The sequence below is a fragment of the Lampris incognitus genome, chromosome 14 (assembly GCF_029633865.1).
Source record: "Lampris incognitus isolate fLamInc1 chromosome 14, fLamInc1.hap2, whole genome shotgun sequence".
Taxonomy (NCBI): domain Eukaryota; kingdom Metazoa; phylum Chordata; class Actinopteri; order Lampriformes; family Lampridae; genus Lampris; species Lampris incognitus.
In genome coordinates this window covers 9,961,509-9,985,434 of record NC_079224.1, presented here as the reverse complement: position 1 = coordinate 9,985,434, position 23,926 = coordinate 9,961,509, and positions in this window count along the sequence as shown.

The following is a 23,926-nucleotide window of genomic DNA, read 5'->3' as shown; positions in this document are numbered from 1 at the left end:
CTTATTAACTGGTTACCTGGTAGGATCAGTGAATCAGCGCAACGATAAGCGGCTGTTTACCCTCGGTTTCGCACTTATTAAGTGGTTACCTGGTAGGATAAGTGAACCAGCGCAACTATAAGCGGCTGTTTACCCTCGGTTTCGCACTTATTAAAGTGGTCACCTGGTAGGATAAGTGAACCAGCGCAATGATACGCGGCTATTTACCCTCGGTTTCGCACTTATTAAGTGGTTACCTGGTAGGATCGGTGAACCAGTGCAATGCTAAGCGGCTGTTTACCCTCGGTTTCGCACTTATTAAAGTGGTTACCTGGTAGGATCAGTGAACCAGCGCAACTATAAGCGGCTGTTTACCCTCGGTTTCGCACTTATTAAAGTGGTTACCTGGTAGGTCAGTGAACCAGCGCAACTATAAGCGGCTGTTTACCCTCGGTTTCGCACTTATTAAAGTGGTTACCTGGTAGGATCAGTGAACCAGCGCAACTATAAGCGGCTGTTTACCCTCTGTTTCGCACTTATTAAGTGGTTACCTGGTAGGATCAGTGAACCAGCGCAACTATAAGCGGCTGTTTACCCTCGGTTTCGCACTTATTAAAGTGGTTACCTGGTAGGATCAGTGAACCAGCGCAACTATAAGCGGCTGTTTACCCTCGGTTTCGCACTTATTAAAGTGGTTACCTGGTAGGATAAGTGAACCAGCGAAACTATAAGCAGCTGTTTACCCTCGGTTTCGCACTTATTAACTGGTTACCTGGTAGGATCAGTGAACCAGCGCAACGATAAGCGGCTGTTTACCCTCGGTTTCGCACTTATTAAGTGGTTACCTGGTAGAATCAGTGAACCAGGGCAACTATAAGCGGCTGTTTACCCTCGGTTTCGCACTTATTAAAGTGGTCACCTGGTAGGATCAGTGAACCAGCGCAACTATAAGCGGCTGTTTACCCTCGGTTTCGCACTTATTAAAGTGGTCACCTGGTAGGATCAGTGAACCAGCGCAATGATACGCGGCTATTTACCCTCGGTTTCGCACTTATTAAGTGGTTACCTGGTAGGATCAGTGAACCAGCGCAACTATAAGCGGCTGTTTACCCTCGGTTTCGCACTTATTAAAGTGGTTACCTGGTAGGATCGGTGAACCAGTGCAATGCTAAGCGGCTGTTTACCCTCGGTTTCGCACTTATTAACTGGTTACCTGGTAGGATAAGCGAACCAGCGAAACTATAAGCAGCTGTTTACCCTCGGTTTCGCACTTATTAAGTGGTTACCTGGTAGGATCAGTGAACCAGCGCAACGATAAGCGGCTGTTTACCCTCGGTTTCGCACTTATTAACTGGTTACCTGGTAGGATCAGTGAACCAGCGAAACTATAAGCGGCTGTTTACCGTCGGTTTCGCACTTATTAACTGGTTAACTGGTAGGATAAGTGAACCAGCGAAACTATAAGCGGCTATTTACCCTCGGTTTCGCACTTATTAAAGTGGTTACCTGGTAGGATCAGTGAACCACCGCAACTATAAGCGGCTGTTTACCCTCGGTTTCGCACTTATTAAGTGGTTACCTGGTAGGATCAGTGAACCACCGCAACTATAAGCGGCTGTTTACCCTCGGTTTCGCACTTATTAAAGTGGTTACCTGGTAGGATCAGTGAACCGGAGCAACTATAAGCGGCTGTTTACCCTCGGTTTCGCACTTATTAACTGGTTAACTGGTAGGATAAGTGAACCAGCGAAACTATAAGCAGCTGTTTACCCTCTGTTTCGCACTTATTAACTGGTTACCTGGTAGGATAAGTGAACCAGCGCAACTACAAGCGGCTGTTTACCCTCGGTTTCGCACTTATTAAAGTGGTTACCTGGTAGGATCAGTAAACCAGAGCAACTATAAGCGGCTGTTTACCGTTGGTTTCGCACTTATTAAAGTGGTTACCTGGTAGGATCAGTGAACCAGCGAAACTATAAGCGGCTGTTTACCCTCGGTTTCGCACTTATTAAAGTGGTTACCTCGTAGGATCAGTAAACCAGAGCAACTATAAGCGGCTGTTTACCGTTGGTTTCGCACTTATTAAAGTGGTTACCTGGTAGGATCAGTGAACCAGCGAAACTATAAGCAGCTGTTTACCCTCGGTTTCGCACTTATTAACTGGTTACCTGGCAGGATCAGTGAACCAGCGCAACGATAAGCGGCTGTTTACCCTCGGTTTCGCACTTATTAAGTGGTTACCTGGTAGGATCAGTGAACTAGCGCAACGATAAGCGGCTGTTTACCTTCGGTTTCGCACTTATTAAAGTGGTCACCTGGTAGGATAAGTGAACCAGCGCAATGATACGCGGCTGTTTACCCTCGGTTTCGCACTTATTAAGTGGTTACCTGGTAGGATCAGTGAACCAGCGCAACTATTAGCGGCTGTTTACCCTCGGTTTCGCACTTATTAAAGTGGTTACCTGGTAAGATCAGCGAACCGGAGCAACTATAAGCGGCTGTTTACCCTCGGTTTCGCACTTATTAACTGGTTAACTGGTAGGATAAGTGAACCAGCGAAACTATAAGCAGCTGTTTACCCTCTGTTTCGCACTTATTAACTGGTTACCTGGTAGGATCAGTGAACCAGCGCAACTATAAGCGGCTATTTACCCTCGGTTTCGCACTTATTAAGTGGTTACCTGGTAGGATCAGTGAACCACCGCAACTATAAGCGGCTGTTTACCCTCGGTTTCGCACTTATTAAAGTGGTCACCTGGTAGGATCAGTGAACCAGCGCAACGATAAGCGGCTGTTTACCCTCGGTTTCGCACTTATTAAAGTGGCAGTGAACCAGCGCAACGATAAGCGGCTGTTTACCCTCGGTTTCGCACTTATTAAAGTGGTTACCTGGTAGGATAAGTGAACCAGCGCAATGATACGCGGCTATTTACCCTCGGTTTCGCACTTATTAAAGTGGTTACCTGGTAGGATCAGTGAAACGGCGCAACGATAAGCGGCTGTTTACCCTCGGTTTCGCACTTATTAAGTGGTTACCTGGTAGATCAGCGAACCGGCGCAACTGTAAGCGGCTGTTTACCCTCGGTTTCGCACTTATTAACTGGTTACCAGGTAGGATAAGTGAACCAGCGAAACTATAAGCAGCTGTTTACCCTCGGTTTCGCACTTATTAAAGTGGTTACCTGGTAGGATCAGTGAACTAGCGCAACGATAAGCGGCTGTTTACCCTCGGTTTCGCACTTATTAAAGTGGTTACCTGGTAGGATCAGTGAACTAGCGCAACGATAAGCGGCTGTTTACCCTCGGTTTCGCACTTATTAAGTGGTTACTTGGTAGGATCAGTGAACCAGCGCAACGATAAGCGGCTGTTTACCCTCGGTTTCGCACTTATTAAAGTGGTCACCTGGTAGGATCAGTGAACCAGCGCAACTATAAGCGGCTGTTTACCCTCGGTTTCGCACTTATTAAAGTGGTCACCTGGTAGGATTAAGTAAACCTCGCGCAAAATCTTCGGTCCCACACTAATAAAAGTTGTTACCTGCTAAGATTAAGTGTAAAAGAAAAAAAAATAAATGGGTAACAAGGGCAGTAAACTGCCCTCGATAGATATGGAGGGTGCGATCTACCAGATAATGATAAGGAAATATGGTGAAGACTCGGTAAAACATGTTTTAGACTGGATACAGGATCATTAGGTTCCTGTTGAAGGAACTTTGAGCAAGAATAAACTAATGAAAGTCCGACAGTCCATGGAAAAGGGAAAAGCGAAGGTCTTAGAAAGGAAATAGATTCCTACAAAATGGTTAGAGTATGTGGTAGAGCAAGAAGGAATGTTGGGAATGTGGGAGAAAAAGTGTGAAAGTAGGGAAAGAGAAAAGCTACAGAGCACTATGACACGAAACCATTGGTACCCAACCGCGCCTTGACTGACCCTGACTGGCTTCTGTGTTTGACATGACTTGTCTGTGTGTGTGTTCATAGTTTGTTCCGTGGTGTTTGTCCGTCTGGTCATTTTGTGTTGTTTAAAAGTTGCAAGTCCTTGAGAGTGGCTTAAATGGGGATATAAAAGCTGGGGGAGGTTTTGTTTTGGCTTTTCCAAACCTTTTGTTTTCCTGACAATGGGGTGTGAGAGGGGTTTTTTGGAGACCACCTCATTTAGCATCCTTATCAGACCCAACCTGGCTTTTGTTCCTGTTTAATTGGCAACTGGCTTTAGAAAGTCACCAACCTGAAGCATTGATTATTTAAATCCTTTCAAGACATCTATTTCTTTTCTTTCTGAGGTACCTCATATAAAATGTAATATATCCATTTGGTTTTTGTTTTTTGTTTTTTGTTTTTGTTGCATTGAAAAAGTTGTTGTGGTGTATTTTTCACTTTAAGCTGATCCTGTCCTCACTTCTTTTAGGATTCCCCTAAACCGAAGGATTCCCTGTCCCTGTTTCATTGTCTGACCTGTTAAGCAAAGCTCTGTTATGTCCAACGCCACAGTTGCAATATTTGTAATTTTACCTGTTCTGTTTTTCTTTCTGTTACTGGGATTTTTTTTTTTTAAAGAATAACTGGTGGGAACCAACTGCCTACCCACTTCACACCTTGGGGGGATGGGGGGGGGTTGCCTTGAGAGTAACAGGGACAGTGTAAACCACAGTTATGTTGTTTTAAGCTGTTGTTGTTTTTCTTTCCATTAGCAGACACCCATTGGTTCATTTGTTTTTATGTTGACTTTCCTCTGTGCTAAATTGAACTTGTTTTGTTTTTCAACACTAAGGGGTGAATTTTATGATGTTGTTTTTAAAGAGGGTATTCATTTCTTTGACAATTTCTTGTGTGGAGGACGATTACATTTTATTTAAATATGAATGAAACCTACTGAGTCATGTGTTTTAAATGTCTATTGTTATTTTTTACCATGAGTTTGAGCCTCCTCATAACATTTTTGGTTTGATTTATTTGGTTTTGGCTGGGTACATCAATTTCCTTGTATCGTTAAGTGAGCGTTTCTTTCCTTTGAAACCCCCTCCCTCTTTTTGGGGCCTTGAAAAGGGGCTTCTTGTTGTTTCATTTAGTTAAGGTGGGGGGCATTTGTTTCTTGTCTTCAAACAGCTCATTGTTTCAATGGTTTACAAGATACCTTATGGTTTTATTAATTTAAGTTTGTTTGGGCGTTCAGGATCTGAGACAACTATCTTTATCATCCCTCATCTGTTTTAGTTTTAAAGAGAATTTATTTCAGGTAAGTACAACGTTACAGACTTCGGAACATTTGTAGACAACTTGGATGAAATGAAAGTCAGATTCATTTCACTGCATGAAAGTGTTTGTGGTTTACTAACAACTAACATACACACTGATCATATCATAATTTCATTTTTGTTCTTCATGGTTAAATGGGTTGACACAATGTGTTCTGTTCTTGTGTAAAAACGAGGGGTAGTGGGAATGAGGAATTGAAATCTAGAATGGTTGTGAGCCTTCTTCTGTACAGTTTTCTTTGATTTTTTTACTTCATAAGAAACAAACGGATACGAATTTAGATCATAGCGGAAGTACCTGAAGAACATTGAATCAAGTTGACTACGAATCTTCAGAATCCTAGAATGACAGTGTTTTCAGTGTTGTGCAGTTTCTCTCTGAACGTTTTTCCCTCCAGATATTGTCACCACCTGCTCCTCCCCCTCCTCCAGACGAGCTGGGTAACACCCCCACTCCCGTGGTACCGGGTCCACGGGCCCGGGGTATGCTCCACGGGAAGACAACCTCCCGGCTGGACAGAACTAAGAGCAACCCGCCACATAACGCGGCTGTAGGAGCTGTGTCTGTGTGAGGGTGGTCTCCAAGGTGTCCCGGTCAGCTTCCGGGTGAGAGAGGAGGTGAGGGTGGTCTGCTCCTGGCCAGGCCAATCTTCCAACATGAAGACCCTCTGGTTGTCTAGATGAGACTGGCACCAGCTTCCTAGCTCTGGAGACCACAGATTTGGGTTTGGCTTTGAGAGTCCGAAAGCGCCTTGCCTCTGTGGAGTCTGTAACCAGTGACAACTCTGAACCTTTAACTGCAGCTGAGTCCACCATCAAAATGCTTCGAACCCAAAACCTGTCTCTGCAGGACCGAATCGACGACCTCGAGAACCGATCTCGGAGGGCCAGTCTCCATGTACTGAACATTCCTGAAGGTGGTGCGGCCGGTAAAGATCCGGTGCAGTTCATGTCGGAGATGCTGATGCTGATACTGGGTCCTGATGTCTTTTACTCGCCGAGTCATAGCAGCATCACTTTTCCTGGGTGTCCTGCTACTCCTCACCTGCTGCATCGTGCCCATAGTTCGACGTTTGATAAACAGCCTCATTGCTTCTCAGCTCGTGTACTATCACCTCCTTGCCCAACAGGACGGGGGTCCTGTTTCGTCTCCCTCCTCTCCACCACTGCTGTTCCCCTCTTTCCCATCCCCCCACAAGGACTTCGGTTCTGAATCTTCCTACGCTTCCTCCGATGACAGCGACTCCCCCGTTTGAATGATACTTTATGACGAACACTGGTTGAACCTTTCAATTCCGGTTGTTCTGATGTCTGTATATCATTTCTGTATATGCATGTTATGTGTGCCGATTTGTATTATTTCTAAGTTACGTGTTACTTTTTATTATTGCGTGTGCGTGATATGTGTGCTGGTTTCCATTATTTCCATGTCACCTATTGCTCTCATTGTTCAATAATGAACAAAAGGGGGGAATTTTGGAGTACAAAATGTACTCCATATGCACTCCGTATGTACTCTGTAGTTTTCCACTTCTCTGTGTGTATGAAACTTCTCACTCACTGCAGACACACATACCAACTGTTATCATGCTTGCCTCCGATGGGGCCACATACCAACTGTTATCATGCTTGCCTCCGATGGGGCCACATACCAACTGTTATCATGCTTGCCTCCCCGTTGCCACATCCCAGGAACTGCCCGGTGCAGCAAAGACAGGTGCAACGGACCCACAGACACACACCGGACACAGGACATGATTAACGTAGATGTTTTCCTGCATTCCTTTGTAAGATAACACCTTGGTTAATGCAAGGAACATAGGGTATGACGCGACGGACTGCTCTATAAAAAAAACACTACCTCCAACTCAAGTTAGAGCATATCCTCACAGACTAATGTCTCTTATGTCTCTCCATCTGCAGATGCATTAAAGATTCTCTGTTTGCTCCAATATTTGTCCGATGATTATTCCTCCCAGAGGTTGCTGGGGCAAGAGCCCATTTAAAGGATAATAAAATCCACCACACGCCCCAATCACCACTCTCTCCTCCTTGGGTACCCTCTCCACCATGTCGTCCAACTCACTCCAGAATTTTTCTTTTTCATCCATCTCACACCCAACTTGCGGGGCATATGCGCTGATAACATTCAGCAATAAACCTTCAATTTCCAGCTTCATACTCATCACTCTGTCTGACACTCTCTTCACCTCCAGCACGCTCTTGACATACTCTTCCTTCAGAATTACCCCTACCCCATTTCTCCTCCCATTCACACCATGGTAGAAGAGTTTGAACCCACCTCCGATACTCCTGGCCTTACTCCCCTTCCACCTGGTCTCTTGCACACACAGTATGCCTACCTTTCTTCTCTCCATCATGTCAGCCAGCTCTCTCCCTTTACCAGTCATAGTGCCAACATTCAAAGTTCCAACTCCCACCTCCACATGCCTACCCTTCCTCCTCTCTAGCTGCCTCTGGACATGCTTTCCCCCTCTCCTTCTCCTTCGCCCAACAGTAGCATAGTTTCCACCGACACCCTGCTGGTTAACAGTACCGGTGGCGGTTGTTGGTAACCCGGGCCTCGACCGATCCGGTATGGAAATCTTATTTATGATCCGCATATTTGATTTGGCAAAGATTTTACGCCGGATGCCCTTCCTGACGCAACCCTCCCCATTTGTCCGGGCTTGGGACTGGCGCTAAGTGCATCCTCAGTGGCTGGGTTAGGCCGCTCTCCAACGCCTGTAAATATTGCAACACCTCGATGGTAGTCATGGTGCGTCTTGTAACAATAGGAACTATTGTTAGGAACCATTGTTTAGTTCCTTGTTTACACAGGGGTCGTTTATGTTGTTGCACCTGGAATAACGGACCGAGCATGATGCATAACCTTACGTGCCGAAGTTATTATTAAAGTTTATAGCCCAGTGGGGTTGAAACGAGTTGTAAAGTCTCATTAGTAGAAGGAAACAACACACTTTAACACGTCTAAAACGATGGTTGTACCCAGACATGTTGGAAATAATTAAACAAATCAATATTAGACTATTTCTCTGCACTCGAGAATGCCAGTGTGGTTCCAGCACAGACAAATGAACGTCGCGAAGGAAATGATGCGACCAACACACGTCATAGATACTGACATGACGCAGGTAAATTACGCCCGGCCATACTGACCAGTCATGGTCGTTTTAGGTAGATCTTATTATTATTATTATTATTTTGCGCAATTGATCTAAAACTAATTTTAATGCAAATATACACAATTTTAGGAGTATTGGATGAGCGGCAGGTCTGTATCTTGTTCTTTCAAGAAGTTATTGAACTTTGAAAATCCAAAACTGTCAAAATGGCCTCCATTGTCGTTCCTAGTGTTGAATAAATCGGGGGTTATTCATCTTGGCCCTGTCGGCGGCAGATCCCATCAATATATGTACAGTGACTTGCCACGCCCTAATTGTACATACTGACCTGGGATGTTTGATACTCTAGTGACTTTAATTTCTTCCTCTGCATCAAACCCAACACACTCATCACATTTCTGGCTAACATTAACAGGGCAAAATTTGAATTATAAATTGTTCAGGTTTCTAATTAGTTTAGTCGGTTATCTATTTTATATTTTCCAATTAAGATGAGACCGGTCTATATTTTTCCTAGGATAACAGTCTACTTTATCAAGCTAGACCTATTTTGTTCCAGTTATTTTATCCTTTGAGTTAACTCTTTTTTTGTTTCAGGTGAATCGGGTAAGTCTACACTCTAAAATCCCTTTTCAAGATTAAATCTTGCAGGGAAAACCATTCAAGTTCACCAATCAACTCAAAACATCAATATACAGTCAGTAACATTAACAATTACGAACTTTGGTAGATGACGTTTCTTGGCCACCTGAGAAGAATGGGCTTAAAGGAGACAATACTCTCTACCGCGGGTACTGACCCAGAAAAGAATGAATAATGCTACGCAGAGCTAATTCAATTCCTCGACGAAAAAAGCCTATAGTTGGTGACGAGAGAAGCGGCAGATGACGGTAGAAAAGCCCTACAAATACTACGGAGTCATTATGCCAGTCAGGGTAAGCCCAGAATTATTGCTCTGTGTACCGAACTAACGTCACTAAAGAAAGAGTCTGAAGAAACTGTTACAGACTATATTATACGAGCTGAAAAGGCGGTAACTTCCCTAAGGAATGCAAAGGAAGTAATTGGTGATGGACTGATAATATCAATTATTCTAAAGGGTCTTCCAGAATCGTACAAACCTTTCGCCATTCATACAACACAGACATATTACTGCAAATAAAAACATTTGCTTTCGTGTGTATCTCCATACACAACACAGTAATATGTATTTTATGCTTGACCTCTGACCCTTGATGTCTATTGATTGTGTATGTTGGATAAATGTATGCGCGCCACTCTGGTGCGCGCCCCTTGGCAGAAGACAGAGCAAGAGGGTCACTCACGTGTTTCCGTGCCTGCTTAACGCAGTCGTTTTGTAATGTTACTACGGTCTAGCAAACAAAAGAGGAAGACCAAGACACCCCTTGATCGTTGTATAATTCAGTTATCCTGTAAATACACGACAACCCTGAAGTTTAAGTTATGCCTGCATTTGAGAAAGGTTTCGCAGGTCACCGCATTGCAGCCTACTTGACAGCAGTTGGAGTTTGCTTTTAAACGCATTCACTGAGCTGATCATGTTTATTACACATCTATCCTTTCCCTGTAGTTCTACACTCAGCTCATTCAGCATGCTAGTGAGATTGGATAGGAATGCCAAATCCAAAAGCCACTTGTTGTCCTCTAGCTGCGTATATTCAGCATGTTTAGCGACTAGCGAGCTTGACAAAATCTTTGATTTCAGGCAACAAATCACTGAATCTCTCCAAAAATCTACCACTGCTCAGCCACCTTACACCCGTGTGCATCAACAGGTCTGTGTTCTGCTCCTGTCCTCTCTCCGCCACGTGCGCGCGAAATAGCCTCCTCTGTAGGCTCCTTGCCCCAACCGAGCACACAATCTTCATAGCAAGATCTATAACTTCTTTCATGTTTTAGGTCTTCCCACACAGCGCTTGTTGGTGAATTATGCAATGATAATGAAGGAAGTCCGGAAAAGAATCACTTTGCTTGCACAATCCAACGAACCCATTAGTACGGCCTACCATAGCAGCTGCGCCATCGGTTGTAACGGAGATGAGTTTAAAAAGCGGCAGTTTATTCTGGTTAACGAATTCCATGAATGCTTGAAAAACATCTTCGCCTCTGGTCTGTCCTTTAAGCGGCAAAATGGTGAGCAGCTCTTCTTTTGCGCTCATGTCTTCAAAGGCCATTCCAATGAAAATGCATAACTGTGCCACATCTGTTTCGGAGGTAAAACTGACAAGCTTGCTCATGATTACTGACGCACTAATTCTATCTGCCTCGGACACAACAACTTCCGGGGCGCGCAGCATCCGGGGCACAACGCCCCTACAGCGACAAACAGCCGGCAAAGCAGCACCACCCAAATTCCAACAGATGGCAATAACGTGCCACCCAACACCCGCAACAACATCTATCATATCGGTTCGACTCGTCGAACTGGAGGGGAAACACTCACATGCGTCAGTCCTTGTTCAGTTGCTCGTGATGATTCTCGGCCATTTCCTCACGGCGCCGTGTGACAGCATTGCTGGATAGCTGAGTCTCTTTAATGGCATTCACAATGTCCGTTATATGCTTGAAATCACCGAAGAGTGCATCCGCAGCCACAACAAATGCCTCTTTCACAATTTCGCCGTCTTTGAACGAGTTCTTATGCTTAGCAAGAGCATGACTGACGTGATATGATGCTATCGCTGCAGCCTTAGCCTTACCAAATTTGCCAACTACTGGAACTTTGCCTGAACACTACATATTTCCAATTCAGGAGCCAGTTTTACAGACCGAAACACGGCTGTGCAATGGGCTCACCAGTATCGCCCATTGTGGCCAACTTATATATGGAAGAGGTAGAACACAGGGCCCTGAGCTCCTTCAGAGGAACACCTCCGAGCCACTGGTTCAGATATGTGGACGACACATGGGTCAAAATCCAAACACAAGAGGTGCAAGCGTTTACCAAACACATCACCTCAGTGGACAAGAACATTAAGTTCACAAGGGAAGACGTAAAGAACAACAGTTTGCTCTTCTAGGACTGTGACGTCCACATTGGGGAGGACAGGAGCCTCTACATTGGGGTTTACAGGAAACCTACACACACAGACCAATATCTACTTTTCGACGCATACCAGCCTCTGGAACACAAACTGGGCGTCATCAGAACTCTACAACACAAAGCTGACAATGTGCCCAGCAGCACTCAGGCCCAACGGGAAGAACACAAACACCTGAAGGGAGCCTTAAAAACCTGCGGCTCCCCCAGTTGGACCTTTGTGAAAACCGCAACACGTTCCAAAAAGACCAACCAGGTGAGCGATGAGGAGAAAAGGAACAGAGGGAATATCATAGTCATCCCGAATGTTTCTGGGGTCTCCGAGAAACTCAGGAGTATTTTTAACAAACACCGCATCCCGGTATACTTCAAACAACACACTCCGACAAAAACTGGTTCATCCCAAAGGCCGTGTACCACACACCCAGAAAAGCAAGCTGGTGTATGTTGTACAATGCAATGAGGATTGCACTGACCTACACATAGGGGAAACCAAACAACCACTACACAAACGGATGGCCCAACACAGAAGGCCAAACTCCTCAGGACAAGACTCAGCAGTCGATCTACACCTAAAGGAGAAGACACACTCCTTCGAGGACAGCAACGCACAGATTTTGGACAGGGAAGATAGATGATTTGAAAGAGGGGTGAAGGAAGCCATCTATGCGAAACTGGAAAAACCACCCCTCAACGGAAGAGGAGGTCTGCGACACCACCTATGTCCCACTTACAATGTCGTCCTTTCATCTCTACCCAGGAGACTCAAGAAGCCTAGCCTCCAAGAACAACAGTCGGTCACTAACGGCTCCAACGACTGTCATGACCACTGAATGGAGCACTAATGAAGTTGAAACTAACACCTCCAACGACCGACGTTGCTAAACATCGGAACACAAAAGAGCCACTGACATCAATAGCTCTGATAACGACTCCAAAATGGCTAAATATCTGAGTTTGATCACCAGCCAGTCAGACTAGCTTGGTCGGGTCAGAAAGGCACGAACTGATGAAGCATCTTGGATGAGAGGCAAAACGTCTTCACTGATATATAACAAAGTCCAGTTGCACTTGATTCAATTCCTTTGGATAACTATGACCTGGATGAATGAGAACATTCACAGACATTGTAACAGGATTTTTTACTTGTCTTTTTTTATAGGGCAGCGATCCGCCTACACCCTTTACAATTATCAATCCAGCACTTTACTCGGCTTGACTATGCGCCTAGACCTGGTAATGACACAAGGTGTTTGCCTGTCAATGGCAGAGTCTTCAGTGCCAGTGGTGTCTGCAGGTAAGTTCTGAGTCGTTTGAATGTCCAGCCTGTCACACACTTGAGCTGTGTGTTGTGGTTCGCATTCTTTGGTCTGCAGGAGGCAACAGCGGTTGCGACGGTAAGTTTGGCCCTCAGCAGTGCGGATGTGGTAAGATCTGTCCGTATCTGCAGGTTGAGGGATGGTTACAGGTTTCCACTGTCCGTTTTCCAGTTGGTAGCATACAGTGTCTCCAGCCTGCAATGCTGACAGCGGCCTGGCATTTCGGTTGTAATACTGGCGTTGCAAAAGTTGCCGCTGTTCTCGCCTCTCTCTCACTGACTTTTGGCAGACGACCTGGGGTTGCAGGTGTGTCGCTGTGGTGGGTAGAATGGATCTCAGCCTTCGGCTCATAAGCTGCTGTGCTGGTGATTTGAAGGCATCTACTGGAGTGTTCTGGTACTCCAGCAGACTTAGGTAGGGATCCGTCAGGAGTACACAGGGTAGGGAGTGGCACGGCTAGGGTACAGAGCGGGGTGTGTCATGGACAGGTTGACGGACGAGATCAGGCAGGAGTCTCCGTGGACGATGATGTTTGTAGATGACATTGTGATCTGTAGCGAGAGTAGGGTGCAGGTTGAGGAATGCCTTTAGAGGTGGGGGTATGCACTGGAGAGAAGAGGAATGGAAGTCAGTAGGAGCAAGACGGAGTACCTATGCATGAATGAGAGGGAGGACAGTGGAATGGTCAGGATGCAGGGAGTGGAGGTGACAAAGGCATTTGAGTTTAAATACTTGGGGTCAACTGTCCAAAGTAACGGGGAGTGCAGTAGAGAGGTGAAGAAGAGAGTGCAGGCAGGGTGGAGTGGGTGGAGAAGAGTGTCAGGAGTGATTTGCGACAGAAGGGTACCAGTAAGAGTTAAAGGGAGGGTTTACAATATGGTTGTGAGACCAGCTATGTTATATGGTTTGGAGACAATGGCACTGACGAAAAGACAGGAGGTGGAGCTGAAGGTGGCAGAGTTGAAGATGCTAAGATTTTCACTGGGAGTAACGAAGAAGGACAGGATTAGGAACGATTATATTAGAGGGACTGCTCAGGTTGGACGGTTTGGAGACAAAGCAAGAGAGGCAAGATTGTGATGGTTTGGACATATGTGGAGGAGATATGCTGGTTATATTGGGAGAAGGATACTGAATATGGAGCTGCCAGAGGAGGAGGTTTATGGATGTGGTGAGGGAAGACATGCAGGTTGCTGGTGTGACAGAGGAAGACGCAGAAGACAGGAAGAAATGGAAACGGATGATCCGCTGTGGCGACCCCTAACGGGAGCAGCCGAAAGTAGTAGTAATAGTAGAGTGATTCTGAATTGCTGGTTCATCTAGTATAGAGTAAGTATCATCTTTCTAGCTTAAGAAATTGCTATTAGTCTTATTCCAGCTGCTTGAGTATTAGTCAGTTTCTCTATACATCTGCTGTTGGTTCCTATTGGGATCTTATTCTAGCTGTAGCTGTCTTATTCTTATTACTTACTTGTCTTATTTACGTAGCTGTTTATTCACCTAGTGTGCCCTTAAATATTTCTTGTTGCCTAGCTGTTTTGACTTAGTTATCTTTTTAGCTTATAAATATATTCCTTGGTAACTTGCTGTTTGCAGTTTTAATAATATTGTGTGAGTTTTGATAGTTTTACATTAGTGTCCAGTTTCTGGGCAATAAGCCTATTTTCAGTGTTCCTCTTTGGCCAATTGGGTGTTAAGTGGCCAGGGTGTGACCTCAACTCATGGCAGACAATTAGCAATCAGTGTTCTTTAAATCACCCAGGCAAACAAGCCTAAGTTGAACGAAGGCTAGAGTGAATAAAGGCAAGCACGACTTTTTCAAGCCAAGCCTTCGTTAAGCACGGACGGACTGCTCTTTTTAGATCCGGTCAGTCATCTGTATTTTGTGTACCTAGTATAGACTATGTGTTTCCTTCGCATTCCTGTCCTTTCCTCTTCCCGGGGCTGGCATAGACATTGGGTCCCTCTAGGTGCTGTGACCCCACCAATCTCATCTATCCCACTCTCTCCACTCACGTTGAGCAAGTGGTGACGGGAGGGCTCTGGAATTGCCAGTCTGCAGTGCTGAAAGCTGAGTTTATCTCAGGCTATGCATCCTTGCTCTCCCTCAACTTTCTTGCTCTAACTGAGACCTGGATCATGCCAGAAAACACTACCACACCCGCAGGTCTGCCTGATGTGTACTCTTTTTCTCACACTCCCAGAGCTGGGAGGCAGGGTGATGGTATTGGCCTGCTAAGCTCCCTTAAATGGAAATACTCTCTTGTTTCCATTCCACAATTTTCTCCGCCCTCTTTTGAATTTCATACTGACTGTGCTATTCCTTCTGTTCCTTTTCTCCTCGTCGCTCACCCGGTTGGTCTTTTTGGAACGTGTTGCAGTTTTCACAAAGGTCCAACTGGGGTAGCTGCAGGTTTTTAAAGCTCCCCTCAGGTGTTTGTGTTCTTCTCATTGGGCCTGAGTGCTGCCGGGCACATTGTCAGCTCTGTGTTACAAAGTTCTGATGATGCTCAGTTTGTGTTCCAGCGGGTGGTGTGAGTCGAAAAGTAGATATTGTTCTGTGTGTGTAGGTTTCCTGTAAACCCCAATGTGGAGGCTCCTGTCTTCCCCAATGTGGACGCCACAGTCCAAGAAGGGCAAACTGTTGTTCTTTACGTCTTCCCTTGTGAACTTAATGTTCTTGTCCACTGAGTTGATGTGTTTGGTAAACGCTTGCACCTCTTGTGTTTGGATTTTGACCCATGTGTCGTCCACATATCTGAACCAGTGGCTCGGAGGTGTTCCTCTGAAGGAGTTCAGGGCCCTGTGTTCTACCTCTTCCATATATAAGTCTGTTAGTGACGGGCGTTGGTAAACATCGGATCACAATAAGTCACGCATATCAATAGCTCTGACAACGACACCGAGATGATAAATTCTGAGTCTCATCACCAGCCAGTCAGACTAGCTTGGTCTTCTCAGAAAGGCACGAACAGAGGAAGCCTCTTGGATGAGAGGCGAAACGTCTTCACGGATATATACCAAGTCCAGTTGCACTTGATTCAACTCCTTTGGATAACCATGACCTGGATGAATGAGAAAATTCAGACATGCTGTTACTGTCTCTTATTCAGTCAAACTCACCATTGTGGTTGTGTACCGCCCACCAGGCCCCCTTGGTGAGTTTCTGGAGAAGCTTGACACACTTGCCTCGCACTTTTCTGTTGATGACTCTGCACTTATCCTTCTCGGTGACTTCAACATCTACACTAACGAGCTAGATTCTCTTCTCTCTTTCCTCTCCTCCTTTGACCGTCACCTCTCACCCTCTCCTGCTACCCACAAGGCCGGCAACCAGTTGGACCTTATCTTTACTAGACACTGTCCTAATTCGAATCTCTCTGTTACTCCCCTCCAGCTCTCTGACCACTATTTCATGTCCTACTCTTTCTCCCTCTCTTCACCCCCCTCAGCCCCTTCCCCTACCCACATTATTTCCACCCGAAGACACCTCCACCACTGATCTTTCTTCCTCTGTTACCTCTATAGTCTCCACACCTGAAAATTTCTCTCTCCTACCCCCTGACTCTGCTACTGATCTTCTTCTCTCTACCCTCTCCTCTTCTCTGGACAATCTCTGTTCCCTCACCTCCAGGCCTGCACGCCCAACTCCACCTGCCCCTTGGCTGACTGACTCAGTACGTACTGACAGACGGAGCCTGAGAGTGGCAGAGCGCAAATGGAGAAAAGGGAAACTCGCAGAGGACCTTCTCAACTTCCAGTCTCTTCTTTCCACTTTCTCCTCCTCCCTTTCTGCTGCTAAGGCGGCCTTCTGTTGCTCTAAAATCCTATCCTCTGCCTCTAATCCTAAGAAACTCTTTGAAACCTTCTCTACACTTCTTCAACCTCCTCCTCCTACTTCCACCCTTCTCCCTGATGACTTCACTAACTTCTTTGACAAGAAGGTAAACGACAACAGATCCTCCTTTTCTCACCACCCGGTTAGTGCTGCTTGCACTATCCCACCCTCTGCACCCTCCCTCACCTCTCCACGTCCCACCTCGCTCCCCTCTCCCCCGACGAGGTTCTAAACCTCATCACATCCAATCACTCCATCACATGCTCCCTTGACCCGGTCCCCTCCCCTCTTCTTCAGTCTATAGCACCTGAACTCCTTCCTTATCTAACCCACCTTATCAACACCTCCCTCCAGGCAGGATGCTTTCCATCTGCCTTCAAGGCTGCTAGAGTCACCCCCCTTCTCATGAAACCATCACCAAACCCCTCTGATGTCAAAAACTACAGACCAGTTTCCCTTCTACCCTTTCTATCCAAAACTTTCGAACGTGCTGTCTTTAACCAACTTTCTTTTGTACCTCCACCAGAACAACCTCCTGGACCCCAACCAGTCTGGGTTCAGGGTGGGTCACTCGACAGATGGCCCTCCTTGCAGTAACAAAATCGCTGCACTCTGCAAGCGCAAACTCTCTCTCCTCTGTCCTGATACTCCTGGACCTCTCAGCCGCGTTCAACACAGTGAACCAGCAGATCCTCCTCTCTACCCTCGAGGGGCTGGGTGTCACAAGCTCTGCACTGTCAATGTTTGCAACCTACCTGACGGGTCGCTCCTACCAGGTGACATGGAGGGGATCGGTGTCTGAGCCTGGCAGACTGACTACAGACGTTCCACAGGGTTCAGTTCTGGGTCCCCTCCTATTCTCCCTGTACACGACATCCCTGGGTTCTGTTATTCGCTCGCATCACTTCTCTTACCATTGTTATGCCGATGACACCCAGCTGATCTTGTCCTTTCCTCCCTCTGACATGCAAGTAGAGACACACATTGCTGTGTGCTTGACTGACATCTCGGAGTGGATGGCGACACACCACCTGAAGCTCAATCTGGGCAAGACAGAGCTGATGTTCGTCCCAGGGAAAGGTTGCCCGCACCGAGACCTGGCCATAGTGACGCCAACTCGGACTGTGAGGAATCTGGGTGTGATCCTGGACGACCAACTCTCATTAGCTGAACACGTTGCATTGGTTGCTCGCTCCTGCAGATTTCTCCTTTATAACATCAGGAGGATTCGCCCATTCCTCACCGACAAGATGGCACAGGTGCTCATCCAGGCTCTGGTCATCTCCGGGCTGGACTACGGCAACTCCCTCCTTGCTGGCGCCCCGGCATCGGCCATCAGACATCTGGAGCTTGTCCAGAAAGCTGCAGCTCGTCTGTTGTTCAACCGCCCTAAGTTCTCCCACACAACTACCATTCTCATGTCCCTACACTGGCTCCCAGTAGCTGCTCGCATCCAGTTTAAGATGCTGGTGCTAGCCTACAGGGCAGTGAAAGGAACAGCTCCTTCCTATCTCCAGGCCATGGTCAAGCCCCATACCCCCGCCCGACCACTTCGCTCTGTTGCCTCGGGACGCCTGGTTGCCTTGTCGCTCAGAGGCCCTTGCTGCCGATCGACCCGGTCATGGCGCTTTTCTGACCTGGCCCCACAATGGTGGGATGAACTCCCCACTGATGTCAGGACAGCGGCGTCACAGCCCATCTTTCGGCACAGGTTGAAAACTCACCTCTTCAAGAACTACTACCCTGTTACTTGTTCTTACCACTTATTGTATTCACTCATTTAGATGCTTCTTTAGATGCACTTATGACCTCTGACTAGTAGTTCTCCTGATTTCCTACATTAAATGCCTTCAATGACCCTGTAAGTTGCTTTGGATAAAAGTGTCGGCTAAATGACAGTAATGTAAAGTACAAAATTCCTTTTAGTTCCAGTACAGTTTGTTGTATGAATTGCTCTCTTGCATATGTTGGGCAAATAAAAAAAATACATGTTCTATAGTCTCTGGTTGGTGGCAGACATCACAGTTCCCAGTTTCAGGTTTCCCTGATGAGGAATTCAGTCTTGTATGGCCTAATCTCAACCTGCAAATGATGTTCTGTTCTCTCCAGCTCTTCCCTCAAGTCCTCTCTACTCCTACTTCCTGTTGGGTCCGGTACAGCTGTCTTCCTTTTCGATTATTGTACCATAATTCCTGCCATTGTGCCTTGATTTTGTGTCTTATAAATGACTTTGTTTTTGCTTTGCTGATTGGAACTGACAGTTCATGACTTGCTTTCAATCCGTTTTTGGCCAGTTGGTCCACTGTTTCATTTGCCCTAATACCTGATCTGGTATCCACATAAACTGAACATATATTAACAATCTGACAATCCTGTGTAATAGCTGTAATATTTCATAGATAATGTCTTGTCGACAGTTTTAATTTGTATTTTTTAAGCTATTTAAGGCTGCTCTGGAGTCTGAACAAATTAAAACTCACCTTGGTTGAATTTCTTCGACCCACTAATGAGATAGCCAACATTTCTACTGTATACACCGCTAAGTGATCATTCGCTTGCTTTTTGACTGACCTTTAACTCAGGAACATAAAATGCACAAGCGGTGTTTCCATTCTCTGGATTTTTGGATCCATCAGCAAATATATGTATACGTTGTCCATATATTTCACGTATAACAGTGTTCACATAAGCCTGCACATTGATTGTATTTCTTTTTGAGTGTAAACGATCCAATAGAGAGAAATCTACTACTGGTTGAGGTAGCAAAACGCTGATGTCAAAATGGGCATAGAGGGCACAAAAAATGCAAAGTAGCACTGATTGCGGGTTTCTCTTGCGAAACAGCTATAAGCCAAATCACCACAAATCAAATAGACCTTTTCAGGCAGTGGGGTTTCTTACTGAATGTTATCTTTACTGTCGTACTACAGACAGCAGTGTCTGATGTGATTTCATACCTGGGATCCTGTATACACACAAAGAAACATTAGACAGGGTATGCCCACACAGAGTACGCCAAGTAAATGAACAGTTGTGAGTCAAAGACTTAGTATAGAATATAGGCCTTGTGCAGTTATATACAGTAAAACCTAAAAATGCCAGCTGTATTTGCAATTTCCATGGGGCTGAATATACCCCGGCTACAATACGATAGGTATATTCTGATTCAGTTATAGGCTTACATTCTATATCATTACTGCAATTAGCAGGCATGGCCAGAAACTCTACAATACTGCATGGTTCAACTCACGTGGCCTGTAAAAACTTTACTGAATTCAGATAAGGCAAATACGATTATACAGTCCTGCTTGAAAGTATGTGAACCCCTTGAGCAGTTAAGATTTTTCTGTTGTTTTACCACGATTTTCTTATTTTATCATCACCAGTTTGTATGTATGAAATGTCAGATATATGTTTATCAATTGCATGTACTTGTTTAGTGGGACTTGTTTAAGTAGCCCAAAAACTACATGAAACATGGAATTAGTGTATGTGCAAAAGTAAGTGAACCCCCAGCTGCATTGGTTAAGTCAAACAGGTAACAGGCTGAGGTGAAACACATTTGGGTGCTTAAATAATCATTTAAGCAGACCAATGAAATGAGACATCCTTGGGAAAGGGTTTGGCCTGCACTAATTAAAAGACAGAGGAAACCAACCAAACCACTGTGGTCCCATACAAATCAACAATGCCGAGAGCAAAGGTGATATCCGAGGACATGAAGAGGGTAGTGATAGCCCATCAGTCTGGGGAGGGCTATAAGACCATCTCCAAAAGATTCCAGCTCCATCCATCCACTGTAAGACAAATAATTTATAAATGGAGGGCCTTCAACATGACAGTAACTCTGCCTAGAAGTGGACGCCCATCAAAACTACCACCCAGAAGCACCAGAAAAATATTAAATCAGGTAAAGGCCAACACACACATCACCTCTAGAGAGTTGCAGACCTCTCTGGTAGCATCTGGGACAAATGTGCATGCGTCTACAATCAGACAAAAATTGAATAGCCATGACATTCATGGGAGGGTTGCTAGAAGGAAGCCTCTGCTCTCAAAAAAGAACAAAGCTGCCCGTTTCAACTCTGCCAGAGAGCACTTGGACAAACCAGAGGCCTTCTTGAAGTCCATTCTCTGGACAGACGAGTCCAAGATAGAATTATTTGGTCACAATCAAAACCAGCAAGTTTGGAGAAAAGCCAACACTGCATATGAAGAAAAGAACCTCCTCCCAACAGTGAAGCATGGTGGTTGAAATGTGAAGGTCTGGGGCTGCTTTTCTGCTTCTGGACCTGGACAAATCCATGTTATCCAAAGAACCATGAATTCTCTGGCATATCAACAAATTCTTGACCAGAATCTCCTGCCATCAGTCAGGGAGTTGAAGCTGGGACAAAAATGGATTATGCAACAAGACAATGACCCAAAGCATTCCAGCAAAACTACAAAGGAATGGCTTCAGAGAAAGAGGATTCGTACTCTGGATTGGTCCAGTCAAAGTCCGGACCTTAATCCAATTGAAATGTTGTGGCGAGACCTGAAGAAGTTGGTACATACCAGATGTCCCTCCAACCTCTCTCAACTGGCTGAGTTCTGCAAGGAGGATTGGGCAAAAATCCCAATAAGCAGATGCGAGAGACTGGTTAGTGGTTACAGAAGACGTTTGGTTGAAGTAAAGGCTACAAAAGGAGGAGCCACAAGCTACTAATACAAGGGTTCACATACTTTTGCACATGTTAAATTTTCAGTTTTTGTGAAATAAACCACCTTTGTTGAATTAAATAATGAAAATATATCTCTTTTTGTGTGTGTGTCCATTATTTGGAAGGTGTGATTTACAAATTGGGATTTGGATGTATGTGTAATAAGCTTATTTTAATGTTTTTTTTACAAAAACAGTGATCATGTCTGGAGGGTTCACAAACTTTCAAGCAGCACTGTATCTACCTCGCTATTGGGTATATCATAAAGAATAAGTCCTGAGACATAATAGACTGAGGTGGTGTCAAATAGGTTAACATTGAATACCTTAAAGTCCGCTGTAGTCAACAGTACTGGAACTACCATAGGCGATTGATACGATGCAGGTAATTGTTGACAAATTCAACATTTAGTAAGTTAAGAGAGGTGGTTAATTCTTTCATCCTAGTTATAGCCAGAGTTCCCCCTATAGGTATCAAAGCATCATATGTATTAGAGGGGTTTCAAAAGTCTGAGTGGCTACTGTGGGGTTAGCGATATCTTTACATATCTGTGACTGATACCCTGGTGGCCAAGCTGCATCTATACAGCATGTGGATTTTCCATCTTTTTGGCACCAGACTGCAGACTGTTTCAAGCCTTCAGGTGTAAACTGGTGACTAGTACTTTACAGTATCCTGTTCCACATGTAGTAACACGATAGTGATTGCCATTTATCCATGACCAATAAATATTTATGCATACTCAATAATCCAAGTATGAAGATCAAACAAAGTTAAATCAGTTCATCTGGACACAACGTTTACTGAGAGAAATGTTTCATCACTCATCTAAGTGACCTCTTCAGTCAAAACTGACTGCAGGTATCCCCACCCTTGTAAACAATACAGTGACATAACGACTGAAACCAATGACCTGTTTCATATGCAAATAGGCGTGACCATTAAGTACAGTTTCAAATGTCAGCTGATCGCTGGTTTCGGTCGTTATGCCACTGTATTGTTTGTAAGGGTGGGGATACCTGCAGTCAGTTTAGACTGAAGAGGTCACTTAGATGAGTGATGAAACGTTTCTCTCAAACGTTGTGTCCAGATGAACTGATACAACTTTCTTTGATCACGACCAATAAACTTTATCCAGCCGACCAGAGTAAACTGTAGCCTTAATGGTTAGTAAACATTTATCTTTATTACACGTTTCTCCACCGCACAAAAATACATTAATCTCCTGCCATCTGCACATCTGGCAATTTGGCTGTGGTGGAGGTGAAAGGTGGTTGATGAGAATGTATCAGTTGTTGTTATATCATTGTTATCTTGTAGAGAATCAAAAACTCATAAAACGGGACCGATATTCACAATAGTTATTATTGCAAAACAATACATTGTTCTCCTGAGACCAAACCCCATTCTCCTAAAACAATGCCAGAACCTGCTCTCAGGTACTGGCGTCATCACGACAAAGAATCTCAATGGTGCCTTATTGTTATCAGGCTCCATTAGATAAAATAATGCTTTTCTCTATAGCGTAGCAACCGTTGGCTCTCGGTAGGTCTTTAAACATCAGTGAGAGCTGGCCACGTCTACTTCTCTTCCTCGTTTATGAGCGGAGCGGGTCTCTCACCCTGACCTCCGTCTCCAGTGGTAGCGACTTCTTGCAGTGGCTAGCTTGGGTCCAGCTGACTCTCCCCTCCACCTTCACTGCTGTAGGTGTGGTCAAAAGCACATGGTGTGACCCCGCCCACGGGGCTTCTGCAATATTTTCTCTTTAGGTCCTTTATCAGCACCCCATCTCCTTGCTTCAGGTCATGCAGCTGACCCTCTGTTGGCTGTGGAAGTGCCGATCTCACCTGCATGTGAATAGAACTCAACATCTTGTTTAACTGCACACCATAATTAAGCATTACATCCTTGATGAGGTCTGAGCTGAGGACCTGCTTTTGCAATGGAAGGGCTATCGCAGTGTTCATGGGTCTGCCTGTGAGGATTTCAAAAGGTGACAGACCTGTTGCAGCCCGTCCTCTTGCTCTCATGGCCATCAACACTAACAGTAGTGCGTTTATCCATGCGAGTCCTTTCTCATCAAAACATTTGAGCTGTTTATTTTTAATAGCTTGTTTGCAGTCATTTGATTCTGACAACGCGCAAGATTCGGATGGAGGGCAGGAAGTGAACAGCAGAATGGATAAGATGGAGCTGGCTTAGCCCGAACTGTGCTACTTTAGATGATACTATGACAGAAGGGTATGAACGGAAAGTAAGATATGTTGGACTTGACCCTTATGTTACGAAGAGTGATTTTTTTTGACGAAGTGATCACTGCACACACGCACGTTATTTGACTCTGCCCCTCCCGACAGCAGATGACGGTTCGCAAGCCATTTTTCCAGCGTTTTCTGTCAATTTCTTGCACCCCCCCCCCCCCCCGTGAACAACAACTTTTGGTACTCAATAAAAACTCCTTGTGGTTTCTCACTTAATGATGTCAAGCATAGGCATTTCGAAAGTTTGTGATAGTGCTTCCTATGTAGAAAATCACTTCCTGCCCTCCATCTGTAGTTCGTGACATCATATGCAAACAACCTACTGTTCCATTTTCCCTCTCAACCACTCCACCACTGTGTGGAT